Source organism: Toxorhynchites rutilus, chromosome 1, assembly GCF_029784135.1.
Source record: "Toxorhynchites rutilus septentrionalis strain SRP chromosome 1, ASM2978413v1, whole genome shotgun sequence".
Lineage (NCBI taxonomy): Eukaryota > Metazoa > Arthropoda > Insecta > Diptera > Culicidae > Toxorhynchites > Toxorhynchites rutilus.
Genome location: NC_073744.1, coordinates 102,730,179 through 102,746,433, shown reverse-complemented (window position 1 = coordinate 102,746,433; position 16,255 = coordinate 102,730,179).

Below are 16,255 nucleotides of genomic sequence, written 5' to 3'. Positions count from 1 at the left end.
TATGGTATAACCGCAAGGGTGACGTAGGACTATCGTTGATTTAGAGATCATTTGTTTGAAGTTGAATCTGAATTCATTCTGAATGAATGAATATTTGGAGAACTTCGAAAACGAGAGCGTTACGTTGGAGCCACAAGGTTTTATGCATCCAATATTGGATACGGAAATATCCTACTGATGGGGAAGAATAATCTTCAGAAGCTATCCTGTTAATTGCGATTGATTGAAAAATCACAAAACCAAATGTATTTGGTCACAGTGTTTCTTGGATAGAAAACATTAAAATAAACTCTTTCACATGAATGTAATTTTAAATTCCCAGAGGAACTGGCAGATTATTTTCAGTAACGATTAGATATTTCCACATTTTCCTCGATACTGGAAGCCCACCAGTGGTTAATGCTAACTCGATAACCATCTGTTAATAGCACTTGATTGAAACATATTTGGTCACAGTGTTACATGGATAGAAAACATTCAATTAAACTCTTTCACATGAATATATTTTGAAAATTCCCAGAGGAACTGGCAGATTATTTTCAGTAACGATTAGTTATTTCCACATTTTCCTCGATACTGGAAGCCCACCAGTGGTTAATGCCAACTCGATAACCACCTGTTAATAGCACTTGATTGAAACATATTTGGTCACAGTGTAACATGGATAGAAAACATTCAATTAAACTCTTTCACATGAATATATTTTGAAAATTCCCAGAGGAACTGGCAGATTATTTTCCAGCAATGATTAGATCTTTCCGGAACTTTCCCGATGCTGAATGGCATCCTAACGGAAAGAGTTCTGCGCGTGTATGTGTCGATCCTTTGCCGTCCACCTCCTCCAGCACGTTAGGCAACGATGTTGTCTTGTCGATGTCCTCACGAAAAATGAATGTGTCTCACCACCAGAATATCGCTTAAGTATGCTTTTTGTGTGTGATTGAATCGAGAGAAGGTGTGGTTTACGATGGCAATTTGGAAGGCAAACTAGAGGGGAATGAACTCTCTGAGCTCGGAACTTTCGGCGACTGAGCAATAATCGCTTGCGGACGCATACAATATTGGATACGGAAATATCCTACTGATGGGGAAGAATAATCTTCTGAAGCTATCCTGTTAATTGCGATTGATTGAAAAACCACAAAACCAAATGTATTTGGTCACAGTGTTACATGGATAGAAAACATTCAATTAAACTCTTTCACATGAATATATTTTGAAAATTCCCAAAGGAACTGGCAGATTATTTTCAGTAACGATTAGATATTTCCACATTTTCCTCGATACTGGAAGCCCACCATTGGTTAATGCCAACTCGATAACCACCTGTTAATAGCACTTGATTGAAACATATTTGGTCACAGTGTAACATGGATAGAAAACATTCAATTAAACTCTTTCACATGAATATATTTTGAAAATTCCCAGAGGAACTGGCAGATTATTTTCCAGCAATGATTAGATCTTTCCGGAACTTTCCTGATGCTGAATGGCATCCTAACGGAAAGAGTTCTGCGCGTGTATGTGTCGATCCTTCGCCGTCCACCTCCTCCAGCACGTTAGGCAACGATGTTGTCTTGTCGATGTCCTCACGAAAAATGAATGTGTCTCACCACCAGAATATCGCTTAAGTATGCTTTTTGTGTGTGATTGAATCGAGAGAAGGTGTGGTTTACGATGGCAATTTGGAAGGCAAACTAGAGGGGAATGAACTCTCTGAGCTCGGAACTTTCGGCGACTGAGCAATAATCGATTGCGGGCGCATACAATATTGGATACGGAAATATCCTACTGATGGGGAAGAATAATCTTCTGAAGCTATCCTGTTAATTGCGATTGATTGAAAAACCACAAAACCAAATGTATTTGGTCACAGTGTTACATGGATAGAAAACATTCAATTAAACTCTTTCACATGAATATATTTTGAAAATTCCCAAAGGAACTGGCAGATTATTTTCAGTAACGATTAGATATTTCCACATTTTCCTCGATACTGGAAGCCCACCAGTGGTTAATGCCAACTCGATAACCACCTGTTAATAGCACTTGATTGAAACATATTTGGTCACAGTGTAACATGGATAGAAAACATTCAATTAAACTCTTTCACATGAATATATTTTGAAAATTCCCAGAGGAACTGGCAGATTATTTTCCAGCAATGATTAGATCTTTCCGGAACTTTTCCGATGCTGAATGGCATCCTAACGGAAAGAGTTCTGCGCGTTTATGTGTCGATCCTTCGCCGTCCACCTCCTCCAGCACGTTAGGCAACGATGTTGTCTTGTCGATGTCCTCACGAAAAATGAATGTGTCTCACCACCAGAATATCGCTTAAGTATGCTTCTTGTGTGTGATTGAATCGAGAGAAGGTGTGGTTTACGATGGCAATTTGGAAGGCAAACTAGAGGGGAATGAACTCTCTGAGCTCGGAACTTTCGGGGACTGAGCAATAATCGATTGCGGGCGCATACAATATTGGATACGGAAATATCCTACTGATGGGGAAGAATAATCTTCTGAAGCTATCCTGTAAATTGCGATTGATTGAAAAACCACAAAACCAAATGTATTTGGTCACAGTGTTACATGGATAGAAAACATTCAATTAAACTCTTTCACATGAATATATTTTGAAAATTCCCAAAGGAACTGGCAAATTATTTTCAGTAACGATTAGTTATTTCCACATTTTCCTCGATACTGGAAGCCCACCAGTGGTTAATGCCAACTCGATAACCACCTGTTAATAGCACTTGATTGAAACATATTTGGTCACAGTGTAACATGGATAGAAAACATTCAATTAAACTCTTTCACATGAATATATTTTGAAAATTCCCAAAGGAACTGGCAGATTATATTCAGTAACGATTAGATATTTCCACATTTTCCTCGATACTGGAAGCCCACCAGTGGTTAATGCCAACTCGATAACCACCTGTTAATAGCACTTGATTGAAACATATTTGGTCACAGTGTAACATGGATAGAAAACTTCAATTAAACTCTTTCACATGAATATATTTTGAAAATTCCCAAAGGAACTGTCAGATTATTTTCCAGCAATGATTAGATCTTTCCGGAACTTTCTCGATGCTGAATGGCATCCTAACGGAAAGAGTTCTGCGCGTGTATGTGTCGATCCTTCGCCGTCCACCTCCTCCAGCACGTTAGGCAACGATGTTGTCTTGTCGATGTCCTCACGAAAAATGAATGTGTCTCACCACCAGAATATCGCTTAAGTATGCTTTTTGTGTGTGATTGAATCGAGAGAAGGTGTGGTTTACGATGGCAATTTGGAAGGCAAACTAGAGGGGAATGAACTCTCTGAGCTTGGAACTTTCGGCGACTGAGCAATAATCGATTGCGGGCGCATACAATATTGGATACGGAAATATCCTACTGATGGGGAAGAATAATCTTCTGAAGCTATCCTGTTAATTGCGATTGATTGAAAAACCACAAAACCAAATGTATTTGGTCACAGTGTTACATGGATAGAAAACATTCAATTAAACTCTTTCACATGAATATATTTTGAAAATTCCCAAAGGAACTGGCAGATTATTTTCAGTAACGATTAGATATTTCCATATTTTCCTCGATACTGGAAGCCCACCAGTGGTTAATGCCAACTCGATAACCACCTGTTAATAGCACTTGATTGAAACATATTTGGTCACAGTGTTACATGGATAGAAAACATTCAATTAAACTCTTTCACATGAATATATTTTGAAAATTCCCAAAGGAACTGGCAGATTATTTTCAGTAACGATTAGATATTTCCACATTTTCCTCGATACTGGAAGCCCACCAGTGGTTAATGCCAACTCGATAACCACCTGTTAATAGCCGCGCGTGTATGTGTGTGTAGCGATGTCTTCCCAAGGAACCGTTTGTGGCATCACTCTCCTCCTGATAGATTCCCTTCTGGCCTAGGGTGCACAAACAGGCTCTTGGTGACACCGTTCATCCGCGCTTTCATGATAAATAAAGAGCTTCACCGCAACAGCGACAACATGCTCCAATCGCTGTTCAATTAGAACTGAGTGGATTTCCGAGCGCCGCTCGCTTATATACCGATTGGTGATTTCAATAGCCTGTTTTGAAAGCAATTTTAAGACTATTGAAACAAGTTTTTGGATCAAAAAGTAACAAGTATATAACGCGTAGACATTTTATCTTTCGAATGAAGTGTTTATCATACCATTTCGTTCAGTTGTTTAGGAGCTATTAACGCTCAAAATCTCGGTCTCCGGCGTAACGCTTTCGTTTTCGAAACTTTGATTTTACACCCCGGTATAGAAATGAAAGACGTAGTCCTACGTCAAAATAATTATCATTCATAGTTTTTATTTTGAAAGTGTGTTCATTTCTTCTGCAAACCCATATTGTCATGCCTACTCCCCCGTTTCGTAATACGAAGCCGTCAACGTTCTTGCTTGTTTATTTTTTGTATCTTTATTTCTTCAGGATGCTGAACGTAATCAGGACGAAAATGATTCAAAATAACAGAAAAATTCAAATGCTGTTGAAGCAGAGTAGAAAATATAGGATGTTAGCTTTGATATCTAGGAAGCTCTACAGGAAATACGTTTCGTTACTCTCTAGTCCGGTTAAATCCCGAAAACGTAGGGTGTGGTCAACTGTAAGATGCATTTGAATATCAACTTTAATTTCTCTAACTATATCGGTCTTTCAGGTAGAAAATTCTAGATTTTGGGAAGATGAAGTACCAAAGTTTAGTGAAAAAAAGTTCAAAAACACGTTTCGGTTTGACAGATGTACGTTTAATTTGTTGGTCAAAAAATTACATCGCCTGCAAAGAGAAGATACTCTTTGGCGGTCTGCTATTTGGTTGGAGAAACGCATCGCTATTGCCCTGTATGCTTTCGGATCGTCAGCGGAATATAGAACTATTGGAAGTCTATTCGGTGTAGGAAGAACAACTACGGGTGAACTGGTCATTGAAATCTGCAATGCGGTTGTAATGTTGTGCAACACGAAGTGTTTGACGCATACCCACCAACCTCGGAGAAGATATCAGAAATAGTCGGTGGCTTCGAGAAACTGGGTTTTCCACAATGCTACGGTGCCATTGATGGATGCCATATAGAAGTCAAAGTACCAAAAAATGAGGCAACCGACTACTATAACTTCAAAGGATGGCATTCGGTTATTCTGTTTGCTGCGGTGGATCATCGTTACCGGTTCACATATATCAACGTTCCTGGCCGTTCAAATGATTCAACTATTTTTGAGAACTCCAAACTCAAAAAAGTACACTGCACGGACGAGACATTTAAAGCGCATTCGAAACTAATCGAAGGGGTTGTAGTACCGATACTGTTGATCGGCGATTCGGCTTTCAGACTGTCAAACCAGGTGATGAAGCCGTTTCTATTTTCTGTAGATCAGCCGGAGCATGAAAAGTTATTTAATTATCATCTATCAGCATGCCGACGGGTTGTAGAGAATGCTTTCGGTCATCTGAAGGCCCGTTTCAGAAGAATCGGGAAAGGTTTGGAGGTCGACTTAAATAATGTCAATACAATTATCAAAACTTGCTGCATTCTACATAACCTATGTAACAAACCACAATGACCATATTAACAAAAAATGGATGATCCAGATTCAAACCTTAAATTCGAAGCAACAACCACAAAGAGGATTGATAGTAAGAAACGAAAACGCATCAGCATCCAGGATTAGAAACGCACTGATGGTACATTTCGGTAAATATCACAGGGAAACTGTCCCATTATCTCCCTCTATATTCACTGTAAAAACAGTGGGTGGTACCCACCACCGCAAACTTTTCATCAATTTCTGTATTCATTTGATTTTTTGAATATGTTTTATTTGGTTCAAATTTCCAATTTCCAATTCAAATTTTATCGACCAGCTTGCTCATCAACACGTTATTTTCTTTCATGAGCTCGATTATTTGAAGATCTGTAGTCTTGGAATGCTTCATAAAAGTAACCATATTTTCGTTTTATTTTATAGTCAATTCCAACAATTTTTCCTGCACATTTTGTTTTCTCTTTTTAGGAGCGGAATGCCTGCGGCTTGATGATGGCAGTGTTGGTGATGGCGATGATACTGATGATGTCGGCGCAGAAGGTGACACAAACATAGATTGAGCGAATGTGTCGTTCTCCGGGTTGTACGCTTCATCTAAATACTCAGCATCGCAGTAGTCATCATCTGGAACAAAATAAAAGATATTGTTAGTTGCTTCGTTAATGCCTGATATAGATCAAAAAACTGTTTTCAAGTTGAGTGAAAAACTATAAAATTTGGCTGGAATACTTTCCAGAAGATGCCGGATGAACTATCTATTCTATCTTGAATCAGAACCCAACTCAAATTACTCATAAATCCAAAGCTGCTTCAATGAAATTGACAAGCTGTAACCATGTACAACGGTGAAATAGGTCGGTACAGATACAGCGATTGTACCGAGTTGCTTGCATGGTTCTAGCGCTGTACATGGTGACAGACATACAAGTCGGACATTGATCCGAGGATCCGAGTCGGACATTGTCCCGCAGATGGGCAGCTTCGCGCCCGAAACCGGTCGACATAAGGTAAATTTTAATTCGTTTAATTAAGTAAGAACAATAAGTGTTATGTCTTGTCTCGCGTCGCGTCTTATACTTATGACAGACATACAGCTGTACTACCGCTGTACTTCGAAAATTGTATGTCTGTCACCATGTACAGCGCTAGAACCATGCAAGCAACTCGGTACAATCGCTGTATCTGTACCGACCTATTTCACCGTTGTACATGGTTACAGCTTGTCAATTTCAACTGCTCGCAGCGCCATAGACGGGTAGTGGTGGCACCATGAACAAGTTTTGTCAACACCGAATCAAAACACCGCAGTGTTAAATATTCAGTTAGAGACGAATGAACTCCCAGAGTTGAAAGTCTCTTAAATCCAACACCAATTCCAATTCCTATTCAGTTCGTGAGGAAAAAAACTATAAACTATATATACCTGTGGCCAAGAGTAGTTGTACAATGGTAATGGAGCTAGCAAAGAAAAGGAAGGCTACGATGCTCGACAAATCGGGGATGCTGGTCGTCATTGAAGTGTTGAAGGACAATATTCTGTCCCTTCGGAGCACTTCCAAGAACTCCCACATCTACAAGCAAATGTGTGAGGAGCTGAAAGGCCACGGCGTTATACTTACGGCGGTTGAATTGAAAAACCGGATCAATAATCTCTCTCGGAAGTACAGGTACATACTTTTTGAAAAGAATATAAAATCAAGTCAAAATAATGGCATATTTGGTCCCTACGTGGGGAAATGTGCCCTTTGTCAAAATATTCACAAGTGCCCCTGATTTTCATAAATTCCTGATCCACTGAAAAAATTCATGAAATTAATGCCAGAGATAAGATATTTTTTGTGGCATTTGTGATTATTTTGACAACTGAGCTACTAAAAAGACATATTTACAAAGCATACGGACCAAATATGCTTTTATTTTGGCTCGAATTAACATGCATTTCGGCTGTTAAAACTTTTGAGTCAGCACTCTACGGGAAATTTTTTGAGATAGTGTACTTTTAAAGATCCGAAAGAAACGCCATGGGGCCCTCGGGAGGATCACCTTCTTCTTGGGATTATTTTGATATTCTACACAGCTTTCTCCATACTTATAAACAAAACAGCACTCGCGATTTGATGGATGAGGTGATTGGTTCCGGTAAGTTAAAAGTAATTTTGACAGTAAATTTTCGAAAGGAGGAGACTGCATGGATCGACTTTCTCTTGTGTTAAACATCATCTAGAAAGCTTTCCTTACCATTTTTAATTTATTAAATGTGAGATAAGAACTTCCCTTTCAATTTGAGTCGTACAAATATAGTATCAAATCTCATGCAATGGGTGACTTTAGCGGTGGTCCAAATGACCTGTTTGGTATAATTATTCTGAAAAGAATCAAACTGAGACCTTGCAGAATCATGCGCGGAACGTGAATGTATATAAATAACCACTCAGTCTTAGCATTCAAATTCATTTTCATTGAAGCAGCTTTGGATTTATGAGTAATTTGAGTTGGGTTCTGATTCAAGATAGAATAGATAGTTCATCCGGCTTCTGGAAAGTATTCCAGCCAAATTTTATAGTTTTTCACTCAACTTGAAAACAGTTTTTTGATCTATATCAAGCTAAACGAAGCAACTAACAATATCTTTTATTTTGTTCTAGATGATGACTACTGCGATGCTGAGTATTTAGATGAAGCGTACAACCCGGAGAACGACACATTCGCTCAATCTATGTTTATGTCACCTTCTGCGCCGACATCATCAGTATCATCGCCATCACCAACACTGCCATCATCAAGCCGCAGGCATTCCGCTCCTAAAAAGAGAAAACAAAATGTGCAGGAAAAATTGTTGGAATTGACTATAAAATAAAACGAAAATATCGTTACTTTTATGGAGCATTCCAAGACTACAGATCTTCAAATAATCGAGCTCATGAAAGAAAATAACGCGTTGATGAGCAAGCTGGTCGATAAAATTTGAATTGGAAATTGGAAATTTGAACCAAATAAAACATGTTCAAAAAATCAAATGAATACAGAAATTGATGAAAAGTTTGCGGTGGTGGGTACCACCCACTGTTTTTACAGTGAATATAGAGGGAGATAATGGGACAGTTTCCCTGTGATATTTACCGAAATGTACCATCAGTGCGTTTCTAATCCTGGATGCTGATGCGTTTTCGTTTCTTACTATCAATCCTCTTTGTGGTTGTTGCTTCGAATTTAAGGTTTGAATCTGGATCATCCATTTTTTGTTAATATGGTCATTGTGGTTGTTACATAGGTTATGTAGAATGCAGCAAGTTTTGATAATTGTATTGACATTATTTAGGTCGACCTCCAAACCTTTCCCGATTCTTCTGAAACGGGCCTTCAGATGGCCGAAAGCATTCTCCGGTCGACATAAGGTAAATTTCAATTCGTTTAATTAAGTAAGAACAATAAGTGTTATGTCTTGTCTCGCGTCGCGTCTTATGAGTAACTTCCTTTTCTTTTTCTCGTTTTCTTGTCGATATTGTTCATTATAAAAAAATATCCCAGAAACTATGATTGTTAAAATTTAACATAAGCCACCAATTAGTTTATAGTTTACTGTTTACAATTCTTCCACAAGTGAAATTCTTTCACAAGTGTGTATATGTATGACCATTATATTTAGCGAATACCTATACGAAAGTCAAACATTTATATTTTGCTTTTGAACTTATGAACCTAACGACGAATATATCGAAAAGTTAATATATGGATCCTTTCAATCCAGTTACAAAAGGGACTGAAATCAAATAAGAATAGTCCGGCAATGATCTTATGTATTATATTCTATAAATATCCCACGCTCCTAACATTAATTTATACATTTCATTCAACAATATTCTAGAATATGAAAAAAGGCACTTGTCCAAAAAAGTTACTCCTATACTCGCGTCGGTGTGTCAGACCGAAAGTGTTAAAAAAGTGGCCACGTCCCTTTTGTACCAACACATGCGATACGCTAAACGATGAGGAACGATGAATAACGAAGCTAGAGAGAATCGCAAAGTCGTAGTGTTGATATTTTCTGAGAAATGAACGAATTATTGATTTCTCGGTCTGACAGACCAATGCGCGAGTATAGGAGTGTTAAGAAATCTCACCTGCTTTATACTTCGTTTTTATACGGCCGCACAAATCAAAACTACAAACTCGAACTCGAACGTTCAGATAACTCTGTATCATAAATTAAACACGTTCGATACGTAAACACCTCCTGACTGTCAACGATATCGATAATGTTGTACACCAATAACTTGATCTAATACGACTGTAAATTGAAAATACGACGAATGGCTCGTACGAAAACAAGGATGGGATTTGCGTTCGTATCCTATTCGTTCGAAAACTATGATAAGGGTGATTATTATATCCAAAAAGTTTGCAACAAAAATTAAAAGTATTTTACAGATATGTCTGTGAATTTACAAACATATCTGTAAATCTGGCATCTCTGGTGGTATGAGAATTTATTGCAAGAAATCACTTGAAAAAATGCATGAATTTGCTTGAAAATGAAGTGAATTGAGTCCGCACTAGTGATCCCCGATTTTTGAAATTAATCGTTCATCAGCTAATCGAACACTTTTCATCAGTTTGTTATTCGATACGATTAATCGCCCCAAATAATCGATTAATCGTCACACTGAGAGAAATAATTTGACTGATTTTCTCATTTGCGAGAAAGCATTCTGGAATCAAAAAAGTGTTCATTCTGCCTGAAAATCAATTACAGTTGAACCCCGATTATCCGCGGAATAGTCGGGCTAGATCACCGCGTATAACGCAATAAAGGGCTAAAAGTGAGGTGCAAGCATTGAAAAAAGATATTTTTAGCATGAAAACCATGTTTTATCAATACAGAAAATATTGAACTATCCATCTGTATGGTCGTGTACATCAGTGATCAGATAATGTGAAAGCCATGACCAAAACAAAAGAGCATGAGTCTACCACTCACTGACAAATTTCGGGAAGGTTTATAGATTTACTAAGGAACTCGTAGTCGCGAATCATCCGATCGCGAAAAATCGAGGTTCTACTGTATTATCTCTTACTCTTACCTAAACTTGTAAGCAAAGCTCAATTCGCGTTGACGGCATTGGGCTTCATTTACCAGTTTAGGGGAGCGTCAAAGATAATGATTGATTTTCAGGATAAAACTACAGCGGCCTTACGTTTTTTGACGTAGGACTACGTCTTTCATTTCTATACCGGGGTGTAAAATCAAAGTTTCGAAAACGAAAGCGTTACGCCGGAGACCGAGATTTTGAGTGTTAATAGCTCCTAAACAACTGAACGAAATGGTATGATAAACACTTCATTCGAAAGATAAAATGTATACGCGTTCCATACTTGTTACTTTTTGATCCAAAAACTTGTTTCAATAGTCTTAAAATTGCTTTCAAAACAGGCTATTGAAATCACCAATCGGTATATAAGCGAGCGCCACTCGGAAATCCACTCAGTTCTAATTGAACAGCGATTGGAGCATGTTGTCGCTGTTGTGGTGAAGCTCTTCGTTTATCATGAAAGCGCGGATGAACGGTGTCACCAAGAGCCTGTTTGTGCGCCCTAGGTCAGAAGGGAATCCACCAGGAGGAGAGTGATGCCACAAACGGTTCCCCGGGAAGACATCGCTACACACACTTACACGCGCGGAATTCTTTCTGTTTGGATGCCATTCAGCATCGAGAAAGTTCCGGAAAGATCTAATCATTTCTGGAAAATAATCTGCCAGTTCCTCTGGGAATTTAAAAATACATTCATGTGAAAGAGTTTATTTTAATGTTTTCTAACCATATAACACAGCAATCAAATACATTTGATTTTGTAATTTTTCAACCAAGTGTAATTAGCAGGAAAGCTTCTGAAGATTATTCTTCCCCATCAGTAGGATATTTCCGTATCCAATATTGTATGCGTACGCAATCGATTATTGCTCAGTCGCCGAAAGTTTCGAGCTCAGAGAGTTCATTCCCCTCTAGTTTGCCTTCCAAATTGCCATCGTAAACCACACCTTCTCTCGATTCAATCACACACAAAAAGCATACTTAAGCGATATTCTGGTGGTGAGACACATTCATTTTTCGTGAGGACATCGACAAGACAACATCGTTGCCTAACGTGCTGGAGGAGGTGGACGGCGAAGGATCGACACATACACGCGCAGAATTCTTTCCGTTTGGATGCCATTCAGCATCGAGAAAGTTCCGGAAAGATCTAATCATTGCTGAAAAATAATCTGCCAGTTCCTCTGGGAATTTAAAAATACATTCATGTGAAAGAGTTTATTTGAATGCTTTCTATCAACGTAACATTGAGAACCAAATATGTTTCAATCAAGTGCTATTAACAGATGGTTATCGAGTTAGCATTAACCACTGGTGGGCTTCCAGTATCGAGGAAAATGTGGAAATATCTAATCGTTACTGAAAATAATCTGCCAGTTCCTCTGGGAATTTAAAAATACATTCATGTGAAAGAGTTTATTTGAATGTTTTCTATCCATGTAACACTGTGACCAAATATGTTTCAATCAAGTGCTATTAACAGATGGTTATCGAGTTAGCATTAACCACTGGTGGGCTTCCAGTATCGAGGAAAATGTGGAAATATCTAATCGTTACTGAAAATAATCTGCCAGTTCCCCTGGGAATTTGAAAATTCATTCATGTGAAAGAGTTTATTTGAATGTTTTCTATCAATGTAACACTGTGACCAAATATGTTTCAATCAAGTGCTATTAACAGGTGGTTATCGAATTAGTATTAATTATCTAGTATTCAAACCAGACTTCTAAGTGACCGTTTTCAACTGATTTTATTGTTCAATTTATTTCTTCGCGCACCCATAGTTAGCGATCGTTGCTTATCTTAGTAAGCTAAACAAAAGATAGCATGCTAACGCGGATTCCGCATTTGTTATTGTTACAGATCGTATTTCGATCTCGGTCTGACCGTTCTATTGCGGATGTTTGTAATGCTTTTATGTTAGCTACCGTAGGGTGGCGTTATATTGATATTCGGTACATTATAATTTGTAAATACAAATCTAAAGATGTATGTGTGTGATATACAGTGTAGGGATTCATATGTATGTGTAATCTATAGGTGTGTGTGTGTGTGTTCTAACTCCTTCCTATTTAGATTGGCGAATCCTCCTGGCATTCGTCTATTCCTCTTATTCGTCTAATTTTTGTATTTAGATCTTTCAGTTTTATAGTAGTCTCTATTTTTGTGCGTCTAAATTTTATTTAAATTATAATAATTGTGACGATTAGACACACTATTATGGTTGTCAAACTAAATGATACGATGTGAAATTTAAAATGAAGGCTCTCTGTTTTAAGTTTAATATAATTTAGTTTCTCTCTTTCAATTTCTTTTTCATTGATTATTTTGTTATAGGTTGTGTTTTTGTTCGATTGTATTATTTTAAATTGATATTGTGCCTCGTGTACGATAAATGTCTTGTTTTCAATACACATTTCTTCTGTTATTTTCAGTATTTTAGGTGGAAAAATTGTATTTTGACCTTGAATGGTTGTAATGTTTGTAGGTTTTCTTATAATAATCAATGTGTCAGTATAAATATTTTCATTGATTTCTTCGTCCTCAGTACATTTAGGGGCTAGTAAATATTGGTTACATTCATATTTTTCCTGTGGTGTACAACTATTCCATAGTGTACCATTTTTGTCAATCAATCTGTACTCTCTTTTCATATTTTCGATAGGTAAAATTCTATAAAGTTGAATTTTATTTATTTCCCTTGGAACTTTGTATATAAAGAGCATATTTCTTTTGTTAGAAGTAATTTTGACTGTTGCAAAGTGAATTATCTCTGAGATTGATAAATTACTCTTATTTTCTATTTTCAATAATTCATTTTTTGTAAATATGTCTGGATATATTATTTTTTGTTTTGCGAATGAAATTGCTTGTGTTATATAAACTAATTCCTGTATCAAATATTCCAGATTGTGGCTCAGCTTGAGATAAAAATATATCATGTTTTTTTCTTGTATAACTTCATCTATTTGTGTCTGTAAGCCATTTATTCTTATCGTCAATTGATCGTTGATTATAACTTGTTTATTTTCTTCTGTTATTATGTTGTTCATTGTATTATTGATGATTCTTAGGTCATTGGCATCAGGTGAACCTGATAGCCATTTCCAAACTTGTCCTAAAATTTCCCATCTTTTGAATCTTGGGGATTTTGAAAAATAAATCTTTTAATTTTGAAAGTTTATCCTGTAGTTCATAACTAAATGTTGAATTAATACCTCGTGTGATTGTTACGTATTCGTATTCCCCGATTACATGTTTTATTTGTGTAGTGTTGATTTGATGGATTAGAATAACTTCACCATTTGAGACGATACATTCCTTTTCTTCATAAAGTAGATACGCCTTATCCTTGACGTCGATTATTTCTATTCCTAGGATGGCGGTTATTAGGAATATCCACGTGAGTTTCACTGAAAAGATTTTGAATTTATTAGTCGTTTATGGATTTTACGGTTATTCGTATCAACTATATATGAGGGGTGATTTTCCTTTACATAATTAATCCTGTATCTGGGTTTATTTTTGTCTATATCGTTTGTTTTTTCCCATATTTCTTGTCCTTGATCTAAATTTGGATATTCTTCTAATACTTTCTTGTACTGCTCTTGTAGTTTTTCTAAGTCCTCTTTTGTCATGTTATTGAACCATAACTCGATCGGTTTATGTCCGGTGACTTTATGAATCGTGTGATTGTATTTTCGATAAGCTTGTGCAATTTCCATTTTACTTGGTTTATTTTCTTTCTTTGTACAGCGTAGAATCTCCCTTACTGTAGAGTGGACTCTCTCTATTTGGCCGTTGATTTCACTTCTATGCACTGGTGTTGTTGTATGATTAATTCCAAGCTCTCTGAATAGAAGTTGAACTTTTTGTGTTAAGAATGATGATTCGTTGTCTGTCATGATATGTTCAGCTTGAGGAAACTCATTTAACATTTCTATGAAAGCTTCTTCAACATCCTGTGTGTTACGTGTGTTTAGAAATCTGAATGTAACATATTTTGTCAATTCATCAATTACATTCATTATAATGTTGTTGTCAATGAAGACTAAATCAGCATGTAAATGTGTTCCTTTCATTGGTACTGGTGTATTTGTAAGTTTCTCCTGTATTGGATTACGATCATATTTTTGTAGTACACATATTTTACATGTTTTTACATATTTTTCAAATAGTGTCCTCATTTTTGGGAAGTAATAGTGCTCGAGTGCCTATTGAACATTTTCTCTTGCATTGCGATGAGCGTAATCGTGGATTTCTTAAATTTTTTTCAATTGGTCTTCTTCATCAAATATTTCTTTTACTTCCATTGGTGCGTAGTATATTTTTGTTTTGCTATTAGAGAGATGTTCCTTGTAAGTTTCTTGTAATAATCCAATAATTCTCGTAGGTGCTTTGATTCCAGTTTTTATTCTGTCTTGTATGATCATTAAAAATTCTTCCTGTATTTGTTTATCTGTTTTTCCTTCAAAATTCACATAGATGCGTGTTCTGCCATCTTGTGTTGTATACGTAGCTTTTTTACCCTCAATATACACGATTTGTAATTTGTAGACATTAATAGGAGCAGTAGAACTTGGAAAAAAATATTCGTCTGAGTCTTCTGCGCTATGAGCAGTCATTGTATTAACAGAAACTCTACTCAATGCATCTGCGACTTTGTTAGTATTGCCTGGTTTGTATTTTATTTCTATCTTATATGTTTCAATTGTCGATTTCCATCTTCTTAACTTACTGTTATCATTATTTTGTGATATTGTATAAGTTAATGGTTGATGGTCAGTGAAAACAATTATTTTTTGACCATAAATATAATTCCTTAAATTTTTCAAACTCCATTTTATTGCTAATAACTCCTTCTCTATTGTGGAATAATTTTGTTCACTAGAGCTCAATGTTCTACTGATAAATGTTATGGGCTTTTCGCCTTGCTCTGTTTTTTGTGAAAGTACAGCGCCTATAGCAATGTTGCTCGCGTCTGTCGTTAATAAGAATTATTTCGTATAGTCTGGATATTCTAATGTAGCGTCGTTAGAGATAGCGTTTTTAATTGTTCCGATAGCTTGTCTAGCTTCATGGGTGAGATCTATTCTTGTGTTATTATCTCTTCTGTTGTCAATACCTTTCAAGTAATTGGTTAGTGGTTTGCAAATATGTGCATATCTGTGGATGAATTTTCTGTAATATCCACTAAATCCTAAAAATGCTCTGAGTTCCTTAATTGTCTTTGGTTCGGGATACTCATTTATTGCTTGTAGTTTCTTTGGGTCCGGTCTAATTCCGTCAGTAGAAATAATGTGTCCTAGGAAATTTACTTCTTTTTGTAAAAATTGAGATTTGTCAATTTGAATAGTAACTTTGTGCTCAACCAAAGTTTGGAATATTTTACGTATATTTTGTATATGTTCCTCCAATGTTTTTCCATATATGATGATATCGTCAATATATGCAAAGCATATTCTATTCAGATGTTCGCCCAATATTTGGTTGTTTGCGTGTTGAAAGATCGCCGGCGCATTCTTCAAGCCGAACGGCAATCTTAAAAATTCGTATTTCTCAGTTCCTGT